Source organism: Phoca vitulina, unplaced genomic scaffold, assembly GCF_004348235.1.
Source record: "Phoca vitulina isolate PV1807 unplaced genomic scaffold, GSC_HSeal_1.0 scaffold20, whole genome shotgun sequence".
Lineage (NCBI taxonomy): Eukaryota > Metazoa > Chordata > Mammalia > Carnivora > Phocidae > Phoca > Phoca vitulina.
In genome coordinates this window covers 34839318-34862635 of record NW_022589723.1, presented here as the reverse complement: position 1 = coordinate 34862635, position 23318 = coordinate 34839318, and positions in this window count along the sequence as shown.

Sequence of the window (23318 nt, the reverse complement as noted above, 5' to 3'; positions counted from 1 at the left end):
AATCCTGCTCGGGTTCTTCCATCCCCTTTCTAACCTGCTACAGTTTTTCTGTGTATTATGTTTGTGTGTCTTCCACTGAAATGTAAGTTCCAAAGGGCAGAGACTATGACCTCTTTTGTTCACTGATGCGTCCCTAACACCCAAAACAGTGCTGGCCGCTAGGAAGCGTTCGCTACTTGTTTGCAGAGTGAAGTAGTAGTAATGCAAACAGCAGGAGATTACCCAGCTCTGTCAAGCTCCAAAACCCCCAGGCCCCTTGCAGACAACAAATTCAAGTTTCTTCCCGGGGTCACAGCCCCTCACCTCACCCCACCCCGTCATCTCCAGAAACCTTTCATTTTGAAGTCTCCCTCTTAGATAAATTCATTTAAGCATGACAGGGCCGGGCGGCTATTTGAGGAAGACAGAATGTTCCCTGGACTCCAGGAGGTGCCAGGCCCAGCTCGGGCACCTCGTCTGAGGAGAGGAGCACCTGTTGTGAGGTGAAGCAAGCAGAGAGGCTGGCCTGGCCCACCCCGGCCTGGCTGGAAGGAAGCCCTTTCCGATTAAACGCTCCTCAGTCAACATCAGGTCCAAGGGGCAGAAGGTAGATCTCCCCCGTGTTTGCTCCGAGGGGTCCACCTACTGGGAAAACGCAGGTAAGTCAAACAAGGCTATTTGTTCTTCCCGTACAGCAAACAAAAAAACAGGACGAATCCTTCTCCAAGGCCTCCCCACTGGACCCGAGAGGCATAACTCAAGTAATGGGAAGACAAATATTTTCCTGGAGAAAATGATAAAACTTGAGGCAGGAAAAGCAAACAGCGTCTTCAAAAGAGCAGCTGGGGAGTCGGTGTGGAGCTGCCCCAGGAGCCGTTAGGGAAGATTCCAGAAGTGGGAAGCACTTGGCCTTCGGGCTCCCGGTTTAGAGGGACGGGCTGAGGGAAGCAGGCGCTTTGCTCAAAGACACTAGCACATCAGGCTCAGGGGGTGCTGTTATTCATCCCCCCACTTAGAATTGTCATCATTATGAAGGCAGAATTCAGAAGACGTGGTCCCGGACAGGCCAGAGCGTGAGCTGAGAGCCAGACATGCTTGGGCTTGAATTCTGTTATTCACTCACTCACTCATCGATTCGGCCAGTCGGTCAGCCCTTTGACACACATGTGCCAAGCGCCTACTGTGCACCAGACTCTGGCTGGTGCTATGTGGTTTGAGTAAGCCCTTTGTCTCATCAGAGCCTCCGTGTTCTCATCTGTACAATGGGCTGGTGCTGGATTACGGAGGAGGTAAAAGTGATGGAGGGTGGAGTCAACACAATTTGGTGATAGATTGTGTGTGGGAGCCAAGGGAGAGAGAAAGAGAGGTCAAGAACAGCCCTGTGAATGAGTGAATCCTTTCACCAAGGTCCAGGAGCTCTCAGCCAAGCCTCCCATGGTGCTCTCTCACTTCCTCGATCCGAGACGAGACTTCAACCCAGCCACTGATCAGCTAGGCTCTGTCTTCTGCCAAGAGCAGACCTTTCTACCAGGGGTCCCAACGGTCAGAAAGTTCTTCCTTTCACTGGAGTGACGGCCAACTTTCTGCTTCTGTGCCCTGGTCACAGCCCTGCCCTAAAGCAGGGGAAATAAAGGGGAAGAAGTGGGGGGGGGGCAGGGGCAGGGCTGGCACTTATCACTTATTGAGCGCTTACCAACAAAGGCATGAGCCAGGAGTGGTGAGGGGCACCGTACCTCTGAGCTTTCCTTCACTCTTGGGATCATCTGGGAAGTAATAGATTTATCCTGCCTAATGGCTGAGGGCGGGACAGGCTGTGTGGTTTCCAGTGCACTCCCCAACCCTGATCTCTTGGTCCTGAGCAAATTACTTAACTATTCTGAATCCCTGGTGTTTTCCACCTGAAAAATGGGGATGTTAATTATCCCTAATTCACTGGGGTAAATAGGACACAGTTTCTAGTACAGGTTCAACACACACTACCTTTGTGTATTGTCCCATGATACAGATGAAGAAGCGGCAAGTGATCATGCGCTGGGCTTGGGATTCAGACCCAGATCTCTTGGCTCCAGGGCCAGGCCTCTTTCCCCTACCCCACCCTACCAGGAAGCCAGTCTACAGGAGTGGTTCAAATGGGGGGCGTTCTGTGCACCTGAATCAGCTGCTGGTGGCGCTGTGACGGGCTGGTGTCAACAACAGGCAGAACTGGGACTGAGAGAAGCAGGAGGGAGGGACTGCGCATGGAGCCTCAGATCCTCAGGCAGGCCGGAGGGAGACTGGCGGAGCACCTACTGTTTGCAGACCTTTGCGCCAGGTCCTATGGGAGAGAAAGCATATCCCCTGCCCTCAAGGAGCTAGCAATCTACTCGGAAATCTGAGACACGAACATGAATCGGTTAACTGCCAATAAATGGCCATATAAGGAAATCAATACCTATGGCATTTCTTCTTCTTGTACCCTTAGACCAAATCTTGAAAAACACAGTCCTAACAAGTGTCAAGGTCTGCACTGGGGTTCAAAATGATTAACTGTATCAGGAGCATCTTGACCTGGGCCCGTCGGTGAGAAAAGGACCCAGGGCTTTCAGGTGACCCCAGAGTTTCATGTGAGCCCACACAGAGCAGTGGCTGCTTCAGAAGCAAACGTGATCCTGGGGCGGAAGACAGAGGGGTAGGGTTCGGGCCAACAGAGGTAACCGACCCAAGGCTCGGACTTCATTCAGAAAGGTACCAGACCGGGGTGCCACGTGCCCTAGGAACACGGACCAAGAATGTCACCTAAGAGATGAGAGGTCAGGGAGCCAAGCCCCTTGAAGAATTAGCTAAAGAAAATTGGATCGCGGGCCTGGCCAGGGAAAGGAAAGGCATGGCTGGGCGTGGGCACCATCTCTGACTACCTGTCATGTGTCTGAGTGAGCCCAGACAGGCAGCAGACCCACATCCAAGGGCCGGCTCCACCACGTCCTGAGTTGGGGATCGCCGCGGGTTATGTAACTCCCCTGAACCTAGTTTTCTCATCTGGAAGATGGAAATAATGGAGGGGACATCAAAATTACATGAGCCAGACACAGGGCAGTACTCAGTAAAGCTTGCTCCTTCCTTCGCCAAGGCCCTGAAGGCCTGTTCTGAAGTGTGAGGGCACGACCCATGGGGGCAGGGAAGAGGGTAGCCACAAGGCAACCAGGAGCACATTTGTTTGCCCAGGGAGCACAGAGTCCCCAGGAGATGGCCCGCCAGGATTCAAGGACCCTGGAAAGAGGTTCTGCAGAAGGGACTCAGGAAACCCAGGGTCCTAATCTAAGAGCTAGAATAGACACTGCACCAGGGGGGCCTCGGGCTTCACCCAGGATAACATCCCCTCCTCTGACGCTCCCGCATTGCCCCCAGCTCATCCCCATGATTCCATCGAAACAGCCATCTCCAAAGTGTTGGTTTGGGTCGCCCTAGAAGCAGGGTGAGAATGAGGACATGGGTACACACAGTATAACTGGGAGGCAATCCCAGGAAGTGAGGATGGGGCGGGGCTGGTGGGCAGGAAGACAGGGAAGGGAGAAAAGATGTCTCAGTGCAGCTACTCAGCAGGTCACCACTGTGGGCAACTAAGATCCACCTGTCATTTCCTCGGAGGAACTGAGTACACAGATCTTCCCTGAGGCTGGTGGGCTGGGGCACTGATCCCCCCCCAACTTGCATCCCCCACTGGTGAGGGTTAGCCCAAGGGTATTTCCAGGTTGTACCTGCCTTCAGCCAAGGTGAACTGGGGAAAGCCCACAGGCAGAGAAGCAGAGACCAATAGGCACTGTTACTGGGTTTAGGGAAGTTTCCCGTTGCAGGACAACTCAGGTGAACCCAGAGGCCGTGCACTAGGAAGTCCACGAATTTGCTAGAGCCACCATTGGCCCCACATTGCCAATCAGTGGCTTCCTCCCTGTGTGTTTTTTACAGCTTCCCACTGCGCCCGGGCTGGCCCCCACCTGCCTCCTTTCAGTGCCTGGTGAGACCACCCAGGCCGGTCTTCTTCCCTTGGCTCTCTCTGTTCCTCCTTGGGCACCTTTGCTGACTTATTTCTGCTCTCACCCTTAAGTGCTGAGACCCCTGGAGTCGGCTGCTGAGCCCTGTCCCTACCCCACTCTCCTTCAATGTGTGCCACAGGTCTGACTACATGAGACCCAGATTCCCAGGCTTCGCCCCAGACTGACGAACCAGAATCTCCAGGAATGGAGCCCACGGATGTGCCTTTTAACCAGCTCCCAGTGTAGGGTTGGTAGATAAAATTCCGATGCCCAGAGGTACACCATATTTGGACATACTAAAATACTACTTGTTTATCCCAAGGTGATTCGGATGTACCATACAATTCAAGATTTTTTTTTTAATTTATTTGAGAGAGAGAGCATGAGTAGTAGGGAGAGTTAGGGAAAGGGACAAGCAGACTCCGCACTGAGCACAGAGCCCAACATGGGGCTTGATCTCACAACCCTGAGATCATGACCTGAGCCAAAATCAAGAGTCGACCGCTTAACTGACTGAGCCACCCAGGTGCCCCAAGAATATTTTTGTGTACTCTCCCCAAGTTATTTTATCCATATCCCCAATTTTAATTGCCAACTATACATAAGTGGCTCAGATTTCTTTCTCACCCAGACCTCTCCCCTGAGTTCCAGAAATGGTGGCCCACTGGACATCTCAAATTCGACGTGTTCACTGTTTGCACTCCCCCCCCCCCACCCTCCCCCCCAACTCTGCTCTTCCTTCTTTCTCTAGGTCAGTTGGTAGCCCCACCTTCCCCTTGTTGCCCAGAAGGGTTATCTCAACACTCCTTCCTCCCCACCACCCCCTCTTGATTTCGGCTCTGGTCATGATCTCAGGGCCATGAGATCAAGCCCCACTTCAGGCTCTACACTCAGCATAGAGTCTGCTTGTCCCTCTCCCTCTGCTCCTCCCCACCCCCCCCCAAAATGAATAAATAAAATCTTGTAAAAACTAATTAAAAAAAATAAAGATGAAGGAAGGGGCCATGAGCCAAGGACCAGAGGCAGCCTCTAGAATCTAGAAAAGGCAGCCTGGGCACAGTTTCTCCCTGGAGCCTCCAGAAGGAACCAGCCCTGCCAACACCTTGACTTTAGCGCAGGGAAGCTGATCTGCGACTTCTGGCCTCCAGAACTGTAAGAAAATGAATTTGTGTTGTGTTAATCCACTAAATCTGTAGCAATGTGTTACAGCAACAAAAAGAAACCAATATGATCCATTAGCTCTTCTCCTTTGGCGTTGTCCCCGTCTGGCGTCTATCCTCCATCCACGGCAGTCTCTGGCGAGGGTCTCCTGCTTTCAGACTTCCATCCCCCACAGCACTACCAAAGTGGTCATTCCCCTGCTTCAGACCCTCAGATGCCCACCCCCCTTCCTTGAGGAGGAGTCCAGACCCGTTGTCAGCCCAGCTTTTAGAGTTGGCCCCCTACCACCTTTCTGGCCTCATCTCCCTCCACTTTATTCCCTCAGACTGCTGGTTTCTGGTTTAGTAAGTCCTTGTTCTTCTTTCTGACAAGAATGCCTTTCCCCAGGACGCCTGGGTGGCTCAGTTGGTTAAGCGTCTGCCTTCTGCTCAGGTCATGATCCCAGGGTCATGGGATCGAGTCCTGCATCGTGTTCCTAGCTCAGTGGGGAGCCTGCTTCTCCCTCTGCCTGCCGCTCCCCCTGCTTGTGCTCTCTCTCTCTGACAAATAAATAAATAAAATCTTAAAAAAAAAAAAAAAAGAATGCCTTTCCCCAACTTTTTTTTTTTGCCAAACTCCTATTCATATAGCAAAACCCGACTCAGGTATAACTTCCTCCAGCAAGCCTTCCCTAACTCTCTCCCCACTCCAAAGGAGAGCCTACTCTAACGAGAGCCTACTCCAACCTCATACAACCTTTGTTCCTCAACATTGTTATCATTGTTGCAGTGGACTGGGGACTCATCGGTGCCCCTACCAGACTCTGAGCCCTTGAAGACTGGAACAATGTGCTTTTGAATCCCCAAGACCTAGGAGATACTCCATATGTGTCTGTTAACTTGGAGCAAATAAAGGTTTCTCCCGTTCCAGCATTCTGTGATTGTATGCTGCTGGTTGTTAGGGCTTTCTCCAAATCCACTGTGCTCTTACAAAGAAGCAGAAAGACAATTATTTTTCTTTTCCATTGCTAGTTCCTGTTAATTCAGTCAAGATAAATAAAAATTAATAGGCACTCATTTGTCATGTGGATTTAATAATCCAAAATTGCATTTGTCTTGGCCCAGAATGTTACTACATCTGATAATATTTGCAATTTACTGAGAAAAATTTAGGATCCAGTGTCGTCTCTCTCACTTAAACGAATAAACACACACACACACACACACACACAAATACTGGCCTGGGGTCTGCAGGAACTAGGAAAGGAAGACAGAACAAAACTGTGGACTCTGAGAATCCCTGAAGAAGTGCCACCCAGACCAGGACAGTGCTCCTGGTCCACAAAGTGTCCCCCGACCTCCAGGCCAAAGCTACTCAGGGAAAAGATGATGAGGCTCGTGGCAAATTGTCATGGAAGGGATGTAACTTTCTCTTTAGCTCCATTCCCAGATAGTAAACCCCCAAGCCCCACTGCCTTCTAGGGAGTCTGGTCATTGACCCAGAAAGCCACCTGAAAGAGTGGAAGGAAAGAGGTAGAGGTCCTTTGTTTAGCACTTCATTCCCACAGTCCTCGGACACTTGCAAAGATTCTCCAGGCTGATAAGAAGCTCGTCTCCCTCCTTCTGCCTGATGCTCTCCGGAGCCTCTCGTGACCCATCCCTGCCCAGCAGAGACAGAAGAGACACGGCCGGCGTGGTTCCCAGCAGGGTGATGGTGCCACCACGTACCGCACAGTTCCGTGTCGTAGTTGAACAAAGCATTCCGCCCCTAAAAATTCTTCAAGACCACAGGATGGAAACTGACACCTCGAGCGTTTGCGTTTACTTCTCAAGCAAGAAGTATTATTTCAGAAGGAAAGTGCCAACACGTGTAGTCTATAGTCCATCCCCACAGCCCTCCGTGCCCACGGATGCTTGGCGGGATTTCTGTCAATTCTAGAGAGTGACCAGGGGCAGCAAGGACAAAAGCCCCTTATAAGGAAGCAGGACAGGAGTCAGCATGGTTTGGGAAATGGAGCAGAGGGAGATGCAGGTGTGAGCTCAGACCCCAGCTTTGGCCCACAGTGGCCATCCCCCCACCCTGGCATCCCCCCACCTCGGCATCCCCCAGCCCCTTCTGCAGACTCCTCCAGGAACTGGGGGTTCCCAGGTTCCCCTTCTGCACAGGGTCCCAGGCTAGATTCTGCCCATGAGACACACACGTGATCTCTGGAAGGCTAAGGAGCAAGAGACCATTCTTCTTCAGAATGAAGTTGGAGGCAGGCCCTCGGGCAGACGGGAAGTCTGTCGCCACCTCCAGCCGGCACCTGCCCTCACCTGCTCACAGCCGCCGGCTTCCTGGAGGTTCCGCACGGTTCCAGGGGAGTTTCAGAGAACCATCCATTTTGGAACGTGCAGGCTGACCTTCAGCAATGACTTCCTGACCTTCACTCACTCTCCACCCTTCCTGCAGCTGCAAAGGCGCTAATTCCCTGAATTCACACCCTTTGTACTTGGAATACACAGCAGCTCTGCACCTTAGGCAAGCCACCTTACCTCTCAAAGGCAAAATGGGGAGATTGACACCTGTCCCATGAAGTCGTTGTGCAGAACTCCTGGCAAGCGCCTGGCCCGGCCCCTTCTCCTCCCATACCAGGCCTCCGGTGTCTCTGCTCTCTTCTCTGCCACCCCCCACCCTCGATAGGCCATTTTATTGTATGGCCGGTTCTCTGTGAGTAATCCTGTCCGTGAGACCTACCTGTGTGCCGCTCAGCGAACTGTTCAGATGATTACGGGTAACAAAAGGGAAGAGATGGACCTGGAAGGAAGGAGGAGCAATACAGAAAGGAGGGTGAGCGTGTGGGGGCGGGTCCCGGCGTCCTGGGTCTGGGGAGCCAGAGCACAGAGCATGTAGTAGGTGCCCAAGGTGATGGGTGCTGGGGGGCAGGGGCGATGGGAGACAGGCTGCCAGCTCACGAGAGGAGGACCAGGCATCCCAACGAGCTCCCGGGAGTATGGGTTTCCTGCAGGTGGCGGTGATGCCGGGGGGTTAGCGGGGACAACCCGGCGGCAGGAGTGAAGAAGGCAGACCTCAGATTTCATCAGACCGGGGTAGTGGGAGGCAAGCAGGACCGAGGGCCGAGGGTATGGCCCCAAGTGTCGAAGTGTGGCTCCTGCTATCTAGACTGAGGCAGGAGGAAGCTGGTGGGCAGGAGGAAAAGAGAAGGGTTGAAAGCCTCAGGGACTTGATGAGGACACCCAGGTACAGCGTGGGAGGGGCCGGGAGGTGACAGGTTGTGGCCAGAGGGGAGGCTGCTGTCGGGTTGAATTCCAAAGAGAACCACAACCAAGGATGACAAGTTCCAGTGGTCCCCACCCTGGCCAATCAACAGAAACTCAGACCCAGTTCCTGCAGACCTGGGAAATCTCTGTTTTAAAGCTCCCCAAACGGCACCGATGATCGGCCAACTCTGCGAATCCCTAACATTTGGGGTAGAAGCGAGGTTATGACTGAAGCAGTGATGGTCATCGGATCTGAAAAGGTGTAAGAAGCACAATGAGGTGTGGCTGAGGGATGTATCATTCACGAGGACACCGACGTCCCCTGGGACGGTGGCAGGCCTTTGGGAGGAGGAAGACTGTGAGCAGGTGCCAAGGCCCTGGATGAATTTGGAGGTGTGAACTCATAGGGGTGGTGGCCATGAGGAGGTGTCCCAGCTGGCTGAGCCTCAGGCGTCCCCGGGCAGCGCCACCTGTGCTAAGGACGGAGCTGAGGAAAGAGCTAAGACCAGCCTCCAGACCAGCTTCCAGAACCTCCTCAGAGCTATCCACCGGTCCACCAGTACTTACAGGGCTTGTACTCTGTGCCCAGCCCTGTGCCAGACGCCACGGGCCTGGAAAGAGGGAAGAACCGTGCCTGCCGCAACAGGACCCTGGCATCTTGCACACAGGGGCTGGCATCTGTCCCCTGCCCAGGCCTGGGACTATTTCGGCTCTAGTAAGAATCAGGATGTTGGCCAGGGGCCTCGAGGAGCTTTTAGCATAGGGCCCTTTGTAGCACTTTGTACAGTTTAGGGGCCTGGTGGCAAGTGTGACACCAAGTTGCCCAGAGCTGCAGCCCCATACTCTGCCCTGGACCCGGCTCCCATCTGACACTGCACCATGAGCACTTCTAGATGTGGCTGGAAACACTGCCCTCATCACAGATGGGGAGGACCACTCGAACAAAGACAGGGCAGGACTGAAAGATCTCGACAGGCACTACGTGGTGACTGCAACGTGATGTGGCACTCTGGGGGGGGCTCTCAGAAGTACCCAAGAAAACTGTGCCCACAGTCCTGCCTGCACAGCTGGAGGGAAGAATGTGAGCATGCAAAGTGGTGGCCTGCCCTGTATACGCCGTCTGGTGAGGCCCCGGGACACTAGGATCACACACACACTGTCCACCTCACAATCACCTGCCCACTTATCTAAAATGCAGATTCTTAGGCTCCGCCCCAGACCAGCTGTATCGGAAGCTCTGGGCAGTAGTGCCAAGAAATCTGTGCATTTTTTTTTAAGTAGGCTCCACGCCCAACATGGGGCTCGAACTCTGCACCCCTGAGATGGAGAGTCACATGCTGTAGCTCCTGAGCCAGCCAGGCACCCCAGAACTCTGCATTTTAAACAAATTCCAAAGGGGGCCTCGTCACTGTGCCAACATTTCCCACACACTGCCTTCCTAGCACCTCCGAAGAAAGTATCGCTGGGCCCATTATACAGATGAGGAAACCAAAGCTCAGTGAGGTTAAGTCACTGGCCTGATGTCTTACGGCAGAGTTCAAAGCCAGGTCTTCTGATTCCATTGCCACCGATGTTCTTTCAATTACTCTCCTCCCTCAGAGAGGGACGATGTGATTGGGAGCTCGAGAGGTGGGGTCATCAGACACTACCTGGGGAGAGGGGGCGGGAGGCTGCTCTTAGGCTGGGCTGTGAGCTGGCCAAGACCAGGCAGGGGAGAGGTGAAGGGCATTGAAGACAGCCATTTCTGGAGGGTCTCTGACACTGGGCACAGAGCCGCTGCCACACACCCAATCTGTCTCACTTAACCCCCACAACAGCCCTATGGGCTCAATGCTACTATTCTGTTGCGGCCGGGACAACTAGAGCTCAGGAATGTTAGGTCACCGGAAGGGAATGTGGCCAGTCGTTGGGGGAACTTGGACTAGAACTCCATTGCCCCTGGCTTGAGAGTCAAATCCTTTTCCACTACAACTGCCACTTGTCTTTTCCAAACAGCAAAAGCCTCTCTTCAAATGAAGTCTGACACAGACTCTCAAGAGGCAAGAGGGAGAAGAGTGAGAGTCTCTGGCTGGAGCCAGTGTGCAGGACCCCGAGCTGCGCTGCCCAACCCCATGGCTGCCCCCGAGGCTTCTCCATCACCAGCCACAGCCCCACAGGATGCTCACCGTCCCGCCTCTCCCCAGGAAGAGCAATACACCTGCGGGGCGCCGGGCAGGGGCAGCCGGGAGAAGGCTGTATCAGGAGAGGCTCGCTGAAGGCTCTGACTGGGCTGAGCCATGCCCAACACACCCCTCCCAGGTTCTCCAACTACAGATCCCATTTCCCCACGTGGCTCCACAAACAGGGCGGCTTCGTAAGGAGTGTGTCCCACCTCTGGGCCTTTGAGCCTTGGGTCAGATCATTCAAAGCAGCCCCCAGCCAGGTCATTCAAGAAATCAGGCGGCAGGTCTGAAGAGTTTTGGAAGACTTCCATTGCTCTATGGGACTCCTTTGGGAAGGAGTATATGTGGCAGGTTTCTCAAATACCTTCTTTCAACCTACCTAAGGGACAGAGGCGCGAGGAAGGAGAAAGGGGGTGGGGGAGAGGCCAAATGGTGTGGGGCATGGAGAAGTGTGTGTTAACTCTAGAAAAAGAAAAACCAAAACAAAACCTTGCTGCCTTTCTGCAGCTGCTTAAACACACCCAAGCCGCCCACCTCCGCCTGCCCGTGCCCCTCCCTCCTGACAATAAACACATTTCCGTCCTTCTCAACATCTGAGCCCACAGGAGCCTTCCCTCCTCCTAAGACGCTACCTCCTGGGGCCAAAGCCAATGGCTATGATGGTCAGGACCCCACGTCATCACAGCTGCTCAGGGACGGGCTCCGCTTCTGGTCCCATTACAACAAAAGGGATCAACATGCAGGCAGGGAAATGCACTTAAAGCCCACTTGTTCTTGGCGTCATCATTTTAATTGCTCATCCACCCCCGCCAGGGCATCTCGAGAGCCCAGACCGAAGAGCCCAGACTGAAGAGGAAGGCTCGAGGCATCAGGATGCGGCCAGAGCTGTTCAGGGTGGGCTCTCTGGCCATCGCCAGGTCCCAGCGTTGGGCCCAGCAGCACAGACAGAGTTAGGACACGGAAGGCCCCTGCCACAAGGTGGGCCTGCCCCAGGCTATAAACACTTTCTCTCCAGCACTCTTTCACCAGCCACAAAGCACCCAACGTGAGCCTGGATGTGACCCTGCCAAGCCTGAGGCGGTGCCACCTGTCCCCAGAGAGGCTTCTGTGGCCGGCACGCCCTGCTGTCCTCCCTGGCACATGCCCTCCCACGGGGCCCAGGCTTGGCTGACTGCAGGATTTGAGAGAGCACAGGACAACCCTGGGTGACAAAGAGGAGGACGGAGAGCCAGGGACAGATTGTTATAAATAAGCATGTGTGACTGAGAAGGTCACCAGCCAGAGTGAAACATGCCAGAAATTCTCCAAGAGAAAGACAGATGAACATCATCTGAGCATCTCACAACCGCTGTGTCTCAGGATGGAGAACAGGAGTGGGTTCCAAGACAAGGCCAGGGTGAGACAGTGGCCACAGACACTCCCCCCGCCCCGGGGGCCAGCAGCCGAAAAGGCTCTGGGATTAAAGAGGCACTTTGACGTTGCACTGATTTCTTTAAGAGGCTGGCTTTTCTTGGCACCCCCAAGACTGGCCAAGCCATCTGGAGAGCAAGAGGGTCAGGAGGCATGAGGAGGCCCCTCGGGCCCCTCGGCGCTTCACACCCTCCTGCTCCCCGGCCTGGCCCGCATGGCAGCCGAGGGAGATGCACCCCGCGGAATATCCGGCAATGTGGACAGACGTCTTTGTTCGTCATGCCTGGTGACGGGGTGTGACTGGCATGTCGTGGGTGGAGACCAGGGATGCCACCCGACGCTCGGCCACGCGCAGGCCAGCTGGCCACAACAAAAGATTATCGGGCCCCCACGGTTGATAGTGCTGAGGTGAGAAACACTGGCCCAGCCCTCGCGCGCATCCCTCCACCTCCAGACGCCACCGCCTTCCCCTCATTTCCAAGGGCCCTGTCGAGACAGCCGGAGCACGCAAGTCCTCATAGCTACGCAAATAGCAACTCCTTATTTGCCATGTTTGCTCAGCCAATATTGACTCTTCAGCCTAAAACTGGTGCTATTGAGCCGGGGTTATTCTCAATATTGTTTGAGCCGCATTAGAACAGCCTGCGATAACCGGCAGCTCCCTCCTAGGCACCCCCCTTCCCCCGGCCGCACCCCCTCCGTGGGACGCTCCGGGAAAGACAGAGGAACTTATGTGCTCATGGAGTCAAGCGGACCTCATGCCCACTCCTCCGCTGAGCAAACACGCCGAGGTTAGAGAGGGAGCCTGCTCCCTGGCTAAGTCAACACTCCAGGGAAGCCGGAGCAACTGGAAAAGGTTACAGAGGGAGGCCGCCCCCTGGGGTGGGGCCCGGGGAATAATGCTGGTGAGGCAGCCCCAGGCTGTAGGCCAAACCCCAAGCCGGGGTCTGCGGGGGGATGGGGGGGAAGGCCCCCAGGGACTAGGGTTCGTTGAGTCTGGGGGACCGAGCCGTGAATCCACCCATCACCCAAGCACCCGACAGGGGAGGGCCTAACATAGGTGCGAGCCGTTGCGCCCATCAGGACCAGAAGCTTAGAGCGGGAGGGCCTTTGTGGGCAAGCTCACGTAGCCGCCCTGTTGTAATGATGAAGACCTAGAAAAGCAGCCTCCATCTGGGGCTGGTCCTTGCTGTGAGGCGGTTCAGCCACTGGGCGAGAGTTCAGAACAGAGAACAGCCCGCTCCTCAGAAAAGCAGTCTCCCTGCCAAATGGGCTCAAGTCCCTTTCACGGGAGCCAACATCGAACATGCCACAGTGAAAGGCTTTCAAATGGAGTCCCGGAGAGGGACAGTGACCTCCATTCATGTCTGGGGCAAGCTGGGATGTCGCGATCGTCCTGAGAGCCATCCCGGAGGGGCAGAGGGAACAAGGGACAGAAAGCAGCGGCCAGGCCTGCCCAAGCCACATGGGTGATGTAAGGAAGGCGGTATGTTCCTCACTCCAGAGGGGGAGCCCCGAGGCGCAGAAGCACAGCCGTGAAGCGGGTGTGGAACGGAGGCTGCCGAGGAGCTCCGGTGAGGGTCACGAGCGCGGCCACCTCCCCCGCCGTGCACCGCCTGCCCAGCCCCGGCCAGCAGCCCCGCAGAGAGACCAGACAAGGCACGGAGCCTTCGGAGGCGGGGAATCCGCACCGAGTCCTGGGGCCGGCTTTCCCTTGCACACAGTAAAGCAAACCGAGGCTTAGCTGTACGTCTGGATCTGGGCCCATCGCATGTCTCTAGGTCAACATTAAACAAGTTGCCAGAATCATCGAGGGGGCATTCTAAAAATTAGTTCTGGCCAGCCCTGGTGGCCTGGGAGCACCAAAATGGTCATTTGCTGAAATTGGTCATTAACATTTTCTACTAACTGCTCTCTCCAAAGGCTTAGAAAATGAGGGGGAATCTCCTCAGAAATCAGCAATTACGTAAGCCCTCATGACCTGGACTCTAAGCTTCAGAAGCCGTTCATTTTTAAAAGTACATGGTGGGCATTGTCTACACGTGGTTGAATGCTTTTATGCAACGCCAAGTCATCCCCGTCTTCCCCCAAAGGAGACATGTTAGCCCACGTGCCCGCCCCGTCTGTGCCCCCTTCCCCCCCAGACGAGCGGTCCCTGACGCCATGTTTATGCAGCTGAATGCACCCTGTTGGAACCGAGACGGACACCTGACTGAGGGGAGGCACCCCATTGGCTGCCCATTGGCCAATCAGATTCCTTCTTCTGGGAATTTAGGTTTAGACAGATCTGAGAGATCATGTCCCTATGGAGGTGAACGTTTTTGGACATGGAGAAGGCCAGGCTTCACAGAAAAGACTGAAACAGACCTCCTGAGAGAGGCTGAGATTAAAAAAAAAAAAAAAATCACAAGGCCCCAGAGAAGGAGGGACACAAAGCACAGCCAAGCAGCTGTCCGGGTCTCTGATAACTTTCCAGTAATGTCACCTTGACCCTCTCGTGGACACTGGTTGTCACCCCTGCCCTTTGATTCCATGAGACCCTCATAGCCTTCCAACAAATTCATTATTATTATTATCAAGAGCTAAGTTTACAGTTCTGTTTCTTGCACCAGTTGTTGACCAAGACACCTCTTAAGAAATCACCTGTTTTGGGGCACGTGGGTGGCTCAGATGGTTAAGCGTCTGCCTTCAACTCAGGTCATGATCTCGGGGTCCTGGGATCGAACCCCATGTCAGGCTTCCAGCTCAGCAGGGAGTCTGCCTCTCCCTCTCCCTCTGCCCCTACCCCTGCTTGTGCTCTCTCTGTCTCTCTCTCTCTCAAAAATGAATAAATAAAATCTTCACCAAAAAAAAAAATCAACTACTTTCTGGACTGGATATCTCACCCCTTCTTCTTCCCCACCCTTATATCTAACTTGACTCCTTCCTTCCTGGTATTTCCATGTCTTCCAAATTTAGAGCTTCTTTTTAGTGCTTCCGTAATAATAGCCAGCAAGGTGGCTCGGTGATCAGCAGATGAGTACACTGTGTAGCCTAGACTCCACATTCCACTCAGTGGTTTGCTTGCTCAGTCTACTTCAATGGAGGCCATGAGCCTATCAGTCAATAATTAGTCATTCAACAAACATCCATCAAGCTATGTCCCAACCCCAGCAAAGATATGTCAAAAAAACAAACAAACTTTAAAAGACCACAGAGAAGATGGAAGCACATTTTTCCAGGTTCCTGTCACAACAGAAGACAATTCTGATGTGCTACCAGCCCTAATGCAGCCAGGAGCCACCGGTTACACGAGCAACCCAGTCAGAAGAAGTGTCAAAACAGCTACAGCTTCTACTTTGCTAACTGTGGAGGGGTGGTAGCTAACTGTTGCTCATGAAGGAAAATAAACCACCCCCAGCTGATCCCCAAGAGAAATCGGAGGATAGCTGGACCACCTACAGCATCAGAGCTTCCTTGAAGGGCTCACAGCTGCCCTGACCCCAGGCACAGGAGACCTGGAGGGCATTCATCCCATCCTATTTTTATTGGGTGCCCTTCTACTGTGTGATAAGGAACCTCAAGGAAATACCTCCCATCCCTATAAGCTGTAGTATTGTCCTGCTTCTCAATTTGATTATTGTTATAATAATAATAATAATAATAATAATAATAATAATACAACTAACTTGGTAAGATTAACTTAGTAAAACCATCTAACAAATCACTCGGCCTTGCCATTAATGCAATCAACAGTTCTTTCTATATATATATATACACATATATATAATTTTATATATATATTATGTTATATATATATAATCTTCACAGATATTTTCTCATTTGCATTTTATCTTCCACAAGTAGTATTTTGACATTGACATGACCCATGACCCTAGCATACGTATCCAGTTGTAATTTACTGTTTGAGCTTATCTGCCACTTTTCTATGTGTAAGCAATATCTCCCAGGCTCCCATTCCCCATGCGTGACCTCCAACCCCACTCAAAGCTCTACCCAGTTGTTACGCATGGAATGCCCGCTTTCCCCCGCTCTACTTCCCCTGCTCCCCCTTGGTGGCCCTGAGGCAAAGGCTTCCGCCTTCGCAGAAGGGCCTCACTGCAGCTCACAGGGCCCAATAGCAGCTGGGGAGGCCCCTTCCACGAGGCGTAGCCACCCCTGTTGTGGATCGCCGCTCCCACCAGGGTGGCCCACACATCCCGTCACCCACCCTGCCTGCCATCGCCCACTGCCTTTCTAGGTACCAACGTACTGGGTACCAGGCTTTCCAGGGGCCATCCTTGAGCAGCAGACCTAACATAAAACATAACACACAGCAGATGTTGAAAATATTAGGTGAAAGAATGAGTGAGGTAAAGAACTAACACTTTGTGATGAACAAATGGGTCCTAAGGGCCCCAGCTTCCTCCTTCTGCACCTGCTTCCCCTCTACCCGTAGCTCTCCACCAGGACCGTGCAACCTGCACATGCAAGGAGGACCGGGCTGCAGGGATTGGGGTCTGGTTCGGTTCATGTTGCCTTGCTGGAGAAAAACAGCCCAGGACTTTCCCCCCAGTTTCCTGTTTCCTCCCACTCATTCTTATCCCAGCTCTGGCTTCCCTTCCCATCTTGCCCAGAATTCCTCCTACTACATTTGGGCATTTCCATTCTCTTGTTCACTTAAAATAGTATGGAGCATCCACTGTGACCCAAATGCAGAGACAAATCAGAGAATCCCTGCCCTCAAAGAGCTCATAGGCTGGTGGGGCACAGAACGGATATATACAATAATACCATCTGGAGCGGTTAGGGACCCTCATTAAAAGAGTACCAGCTGCACTTCTGGTCGTTCCCATGAGTGACTTATGCTCTGTCCTGTGCTCGGGTCCCTCAGGGGCCGGCAACAGGGTCTGATGTTCTGGTCCAAAAGTGTTCCTTCAGGTGAAGCATTGCGCTCTTCCTACATCTGCCTTCAAAGGTGAATCCTCAGCCCCACAGGAGACCCCAGGCTGGCCCTCAGACTCGGTGGGGATCTGAAGCTCTCCTTCCTCTCCGGGACGGTTAGGAGTTGAGGAATTAGTGTTCAGGTGAGGGAGACACAGAAAGGGGGTCTGGAGGCTCCAGTGACTCACCTACAGGCAGGCTCATCTCCAGAGGAGGTTGGGGGGGCCAGGGACCAAGGTACCGGCTGACATATCCAGGTCTCCGTGCCCCTCACTCACCTCATGACCTCATGCCCTGAAGAACGTCAGAGGCTCCACTCCCAGCCGTCAACCAAACTTCCCATCTGTAAGGAAACCTGGAGCCCCTCTAATCTGACCTGCTCAGTTTACAGCTAGAGAAACTGAGCCCAGAGAAAAGTAAAAGGACCGAGTCTTTCTTTCCCTTTAATTTTGCATTGACTCCTGTTTTGCAAAATGACATTGTGATACGTTTATCTCCTGTGATCAAATAACCCCATTTCTGAGAAGCTCCTCTAAGGAAATAACCCTTAGCATAGGAAAAGCTTTGGGCACAAAGGTGCTCATCTCAGCATCATTCCAGCTAAGAGTGCCAGAAGAGGGGGCAGGCTAAGTAATTCCCCTCAATGGAAAACAGGTTGCCACATATCCACTGAAAAATTGTAATTCAGTGCAGCCTTTAATAAATGGGAAAATTCTATTATGATATTGGAGGGAGGAATAGACACAAATTTTTATATGAGCCTAAGTATGTGAGAAAAGCAGCTGAATGAAACCAAGACTGAAAAGAAAAAATCGGTTTGCTTGTGTGTTTGATTTTGTTCCTTGTGTATTTTTTAGTAGCTGTTATAAGCAGTGAGATAGAGGAGAATATTCTCTAAGAGACTTTCAGACTGGAAAAAAAATTAAATTATATTTTTAAATGATGGTATTGGAGAGCCAATTTATAGAGAAAGGAAAAGTAGTTCCTAGAAGCCTGGGCAGCTAAAGTTGCTTCTCATAATTATTACGAAGGCCATTGTCAGAGCCACCCTTTCCCTAAATGTCCTGTAGGACCCCTGCTAGACACCAGGTGCTCACTGGGATGTATTCATTCATTCCAAAAAATTTACTAATACCGTCACTGTACCAATCACTGAAAATACAGGAGTAAACAAGACAGAAGGGATCCCTGCCCTCATACTGTTTCACGAGGGAGGCATTAAAATGGTCTGCATATAGCTAGCGTCAAGTATGATAAGAGCCACAAAGAATGTTCTATCAATTGGGATTGAGTTTGGCTGCCAGGAATAGAAATCCAACTATAGTAATGAAAACAAGTGAGGGTTCTATCTCTTACATAAAACAAGTCCAGATGTGGGCAGCCCGGCCTGGAGCAATGTCTCCCACAAACCTTCAGGGGCCCAGACCCTTGCTATGCTCCTGTTCGAACATAAAAGCATCCTTGACATCCATTTTTTTTTTTAAGATTTTTTTATTTATGGGAGAGACAGAGCACGAGCAGGGGGTGGCAGGAGGGCAGAGGCAGAGGGAGAAGCAGGCTCCCCACTGAGCAGGGAGCCCGATGCAGGACTCGATCCTAGGACCCTGGGATCATGACCTGAGCCGAAGGCAGACGCTCAAACGACTGAGCCACCCAGGTGCCCCCATCCTTGATATCCTTAACAGAAAGGTCTAAGACAGCTGCTAGAGCTCCAGCCATCACACCTGTGTTCCAGGCAAAATGAAGGAAAGGTGCAAAGAGCAAAATGCAAAGAGAAAAAATAGTCAACTCTCTCTCAATTTCTCAGAAGCCTTACTCAGCAACTTGCTAGCTGTCAGGAAGGCTGTAAGAGATAGTCTTTTAACTGTACACATTGCTTCCCTGTTAAATCAGGATTTGATAAAAGAAGGTAATCGTGTATATCAGGAAGGAATGAGCAGTCTCTACCCCAGACGATGTTATGAGAACAGAACACAGAGGGATCCAACCAGGTCAAGGTAGGGGCTCAAGGCTGTAACATTTAAGCCGGGACCTAAAGGACACACAGAAGCCAGATAAGCAAAGGGGTTGGGGAAGAATCCTAGCCAGAGGACACAGAGCTCAACCCAGGAGGATAACTCTGGTGAGAATTCAGTGAGTCCTCAGGGAGCACACTGAAGTAGGGTCAGGAGAAGTGACTTCAAGCCCTCACTCTGCAGGAACATCACATCCCCTCCCGAGCCTCTCGGGTTGTAAAATGAGCCGTCTGTACTCAGATCCTGTGAAATATTTAGTAGAGCCTCTGCTAGGTTACACGGGGGCAGGAAGAGGGCACACCGCTCTATGCCGTAGCCCCATCCTCTCAGAGCTTTGGGACAAGGCGGACAGAGGAAGCCCCTGCGGTTTGAAAGCTGTAAGGGGAGCCCTGCACAAGGCAAAGAAACCCGCCCCACCCCCACTTCCACCCCTCCCCACCCCCCCACCCCCCCGGAGGGCTCAGAGGAGTTCCCATCCGTGCACCAGCAGCCTCCCATCGACCCTGGGACACTCGGCTGCAGAGGGACAGGCCCCTGCAAGGGTGGACGGAGTGGTGGCAGGCGGCACCCAAGGCCTCTACTTGGACATGATCCTTGACGGTGGCATGGATCCGCATGCCAGGCGGGGCGCGGCTTCGCAGGTATCATCTGGGGCCGTCCTCGTGATCACCCCATCGGATCCGTACTCATTATTCCCACATCGCAGATGAGAAAGCTGAGGCTCAGAGAGGTAAAGCAATTTGTCCACATGAGTCTGCACAGTGATTGTCACCACGGGTGACCTATGCCGCTGAGGGTCCTCTGAAAACCCCCAGTCTCTGCTGGGGGCCGTGCGACTTTAGTCAGGCCCCCGCTTGGGGCTCAGTTTCCTCATCTGCGCAATGAGGTCACGTGGCTCTGCCACGATCAGCCATCCAGCTCCCACGCCCCATGCCGGGGACTTGTTACATCTTCACGACAGCCCGGCCGGGTGCCCACAGCCCCAGGTTAGGGACAGGGCTTGACCCAGGTCCCTCTCGGCTCTCCCCGCCGCCGCGGCCTGACTCGCAAAGATCCAGAAAAGCCCATTCCCTGGGCCCCATGGACGCAGCTACCCGCTTCACCTTTGTCCTCGCCGAGCCTGTGGAACAAGGTGGCAGGAGTGTGGGAAGACACCAAAGGGGGCCCTTCACGTTATTACTATTCAGGTCAAAACACCTCCCTGTGTTTAAACAATTACAATCCATAATTAGTTGCCATCACCGTGGAACAAGCCCGCTGTGGTTTCAAAATCACAGTGACTGCTTTATTTAGCTAAAACGACCGCAGCCAGGACCACTGGATCCTCCATCCAACAAAACATCTCAGCTCTGGTTTCCCAACATTCTCATAGCCAACCTCCCTCCTAGCCTGACATGCACACACCCACCCCACCCACTGCCCCCTGGTCTCGACCCAGGCCCCTCAAACCCATCCCTGAACTCTTCTGTAGCTTGTCCTTCCTCCTCTGTGCTTCTCCAAACCCCGTCCATCCTTTAAAGCCCAGCTGGGGCCACCTCCTTCAGGAAGGCTGCCCTGACTACTGCAGCCCCATCAGCTTCTCCGGCCTCTCCACTCCCACTGCTTCTCCATGCGATTGACTCACTAGCATGTGTGTGTATGAGCTGAGAAGAGAGAAGGAAGGGAAAGTAGATCGTGGAACAGGAGGGAGAAAGATGGGCCACAACACGGACCCCGGTACCCACTCCTATGCTCTAGAGAAAAGGGAGCCATGGTGGGTGAGGGGAGAGGAGGATGGATCCGGGTCAGAGGGTCCTTCCTGTGTGGGTTTAGGGGGTCTCAGCAGGACTAAAGCTCCAGTTTCCTAAGGCCTGGGGTGGGGGGAGGCTGGAGATGGAGCCCGGGACACAGCTAGGTTCTCTCTTAGTGATGGGGACCTACATCAGTGCTCTCCTATCGGCTCTGCAAGGCCAGGGATTCCAGGACAAGAGGGTCCCAAGGTGCTGAGACACGCTCAGTACCCCCCTCACCAAATTCTAGAGGAAATGTTGCGTTTTTTCTTAAGAAAGCACAACTCAGCATATTTCCATCCAAAAGGCTTTTTAAAGAAGAATCTAGCGATGAAGTTGGGCATTCGGGGGCTGGAATCCTTGTTCCTCTGAGTGATAGTCAGCCTGATCTAGGGAGGCTGGGGACAGGTGGCCCTTCAGAAAGGGGCCCAAGACATGCTGATATCTTTCCCCTCTGTCTAGGAAGTACCCTGGAGCTTCTCCTTACTTCCAGCCCAGGCTCCAAGACAGACCCTCAAATGATGGGTGACTTCAGAAACCAAGAAGGCCAGCTTCGAGGCCACTATGAAACCCTTCACAGCCTCCCTGGTGAGCAGCAGCTCAAGGACAAGCACCAGGGTACCATCAGAGGTGTTCTCTCAGTTCTTGGGGTCACGGCTATCCCATCTTTGGGTGCTGTGTTCATACCCCATTCCCATGGGGCCCAGCTCTCAGCTCTTTGTCCGCTGACACACCCACCCAAATATTAGTGTCCAGCATTCTGAATGGAAGGCACACACCACTAAAGTGTGGCAGGGGGGTCAGGGGGTCTCGGTCCTCCTCCTGGTGTCCAAGCCTCCTCTTCTGACAAAAGTCAGGTTGAACTAGCTTCTCTTCAACTCCAACGTTCTCTGGTTCCATAAAACATCTTTAAGAAGGGGGGGTGGGGGGGGAACACACAAGTCCATACCTTGTCCATTTACTTTTTATAGGTTTTGTGTCTTATATTTTTATGTCCAGTGTCAGAGAAACAGGAGGGAGGGGTCAGTGCAGATGTAGCTTCAGACCAGGAAGTGGGTGACAGGGGTCGGGGGTGTGGGGGGCTATGAGAAACCAGAGGACTAGGGCCTCCCCCTCCCCGGCCAGCCCAGAGGGCTGCCAGGGCCCCAGTCTGTCCCACCCACTTATGCTGGGCAAGCCGGAGAAAGAAGGTACAGGCAGGAGCTTGCCCAGGTTCGAGCAGTCCTGCCTCCTGAGGGGCCAGGCAACCTCGGGGCCCTGCCAGGACAAGGGGGTTTGCTCACCCAGACTGCCCGTTCCTGAGCCAGCCACAGCCCCGACAGCAGACAGGGCTGGCTGAGGTCCTCCTGGGGTTGCCGACAGCTGGCCAGGCCTCCTTGCAACCTTCGTTTGCTTGGGCTGTAAATCCCACCCTCTCCACGCCGTCCCCCTACCTACCCCACTCCCCAGAGCTATTGCTGTCCTCGGAGAGCCTACACACCTGACATTCGGTGTCACCCAGGCTGCCCTCCGTCTCACCTCAAAGGACGTTTGCTGATTGATGTACTCCAGCCCGGAGCAGAGGCAAAGACCTGAACTGAGGACAGACCCAGGCGGAAAGGGAATCAGGCTCTACTGAGGAGTGCCAGAATGAGTCAAAAAGCGAGGAGTACATTCATTCTTCCCTACCTGCTGCCTCACTGCCCTTCATTCATCTGTTCAGAGAGTCTTTACCCAGCTCCAGCCATGTGCCAGGCACAGTGCTAAATTCTGGCCCACAGCAGTGAACACGACGCAATCTTTGACTTCATAGTGTTTATAGACCAGTCAAAAGGGCAGACATTGAACAAATAATTACACAATGAATTCATTAACTGTTATTATAACTGATGCTGGGAAAAATTAATAAGCACAGGTGTCAAGAGAGAATAATTTCCAGGAGGAGCTTACCTGTGGGAGGGTCACAGGAAGTTCACAGAAGTGATATTTCAGCTAAGACCTAAAGATGGTCTTTAGTGGGGAGGTAGGGAAGTGCAAACAGCCTGTGCAAAGGTCCTGAAGCAGGAAGGAGCACGGAATGTGCCAGAAATCTAGAGAGTCAGTGTGGTTGGAGCTCAGAGGCATTCAGGGAAGATGAGGTATAATGAGGCTGGAGCAGCCGCAGGACTTCCCAGGGCGGCAAAGAATCTAGCCTGGGCACGTAGGGGAGCCCATGAGAAACTTCAGCAAAGACAGAGTTCTATACTTTTCACCTTGACCGTGGCAATTTCTTTCCTGCCATCTGTCTTCTAAAGGTCTACAGATACCAGGACTTGCTCTTCCTATCCAGAATTCATGCCATATTAACATCCTACATCTGCACAACTCCAAGAACGATTACAGCATTCTCCCGCCCACTATCTCTTTTCATACTCAAAGCTAGGTGTTTTTAGCCCCGCTTTGCAAATGAAGTCATTAAGACTCAGTGAAATTAATTAACCTGCCCAGAGGTCACCTGCACAGTGTTCTGTTCAGGATACTATGGCAGCCTGATGAAAAGGCAAAGAAGAAGAAAAATTAGCATTCGCTAGGTACAAGTATGCAAATGGGTGCAGATTTAAGTGAAGCCCACTAAGAAGGACAATCTAGCAGTAAAGAGTATCATGCATCCCAAAGCCTATGAAAATATTTG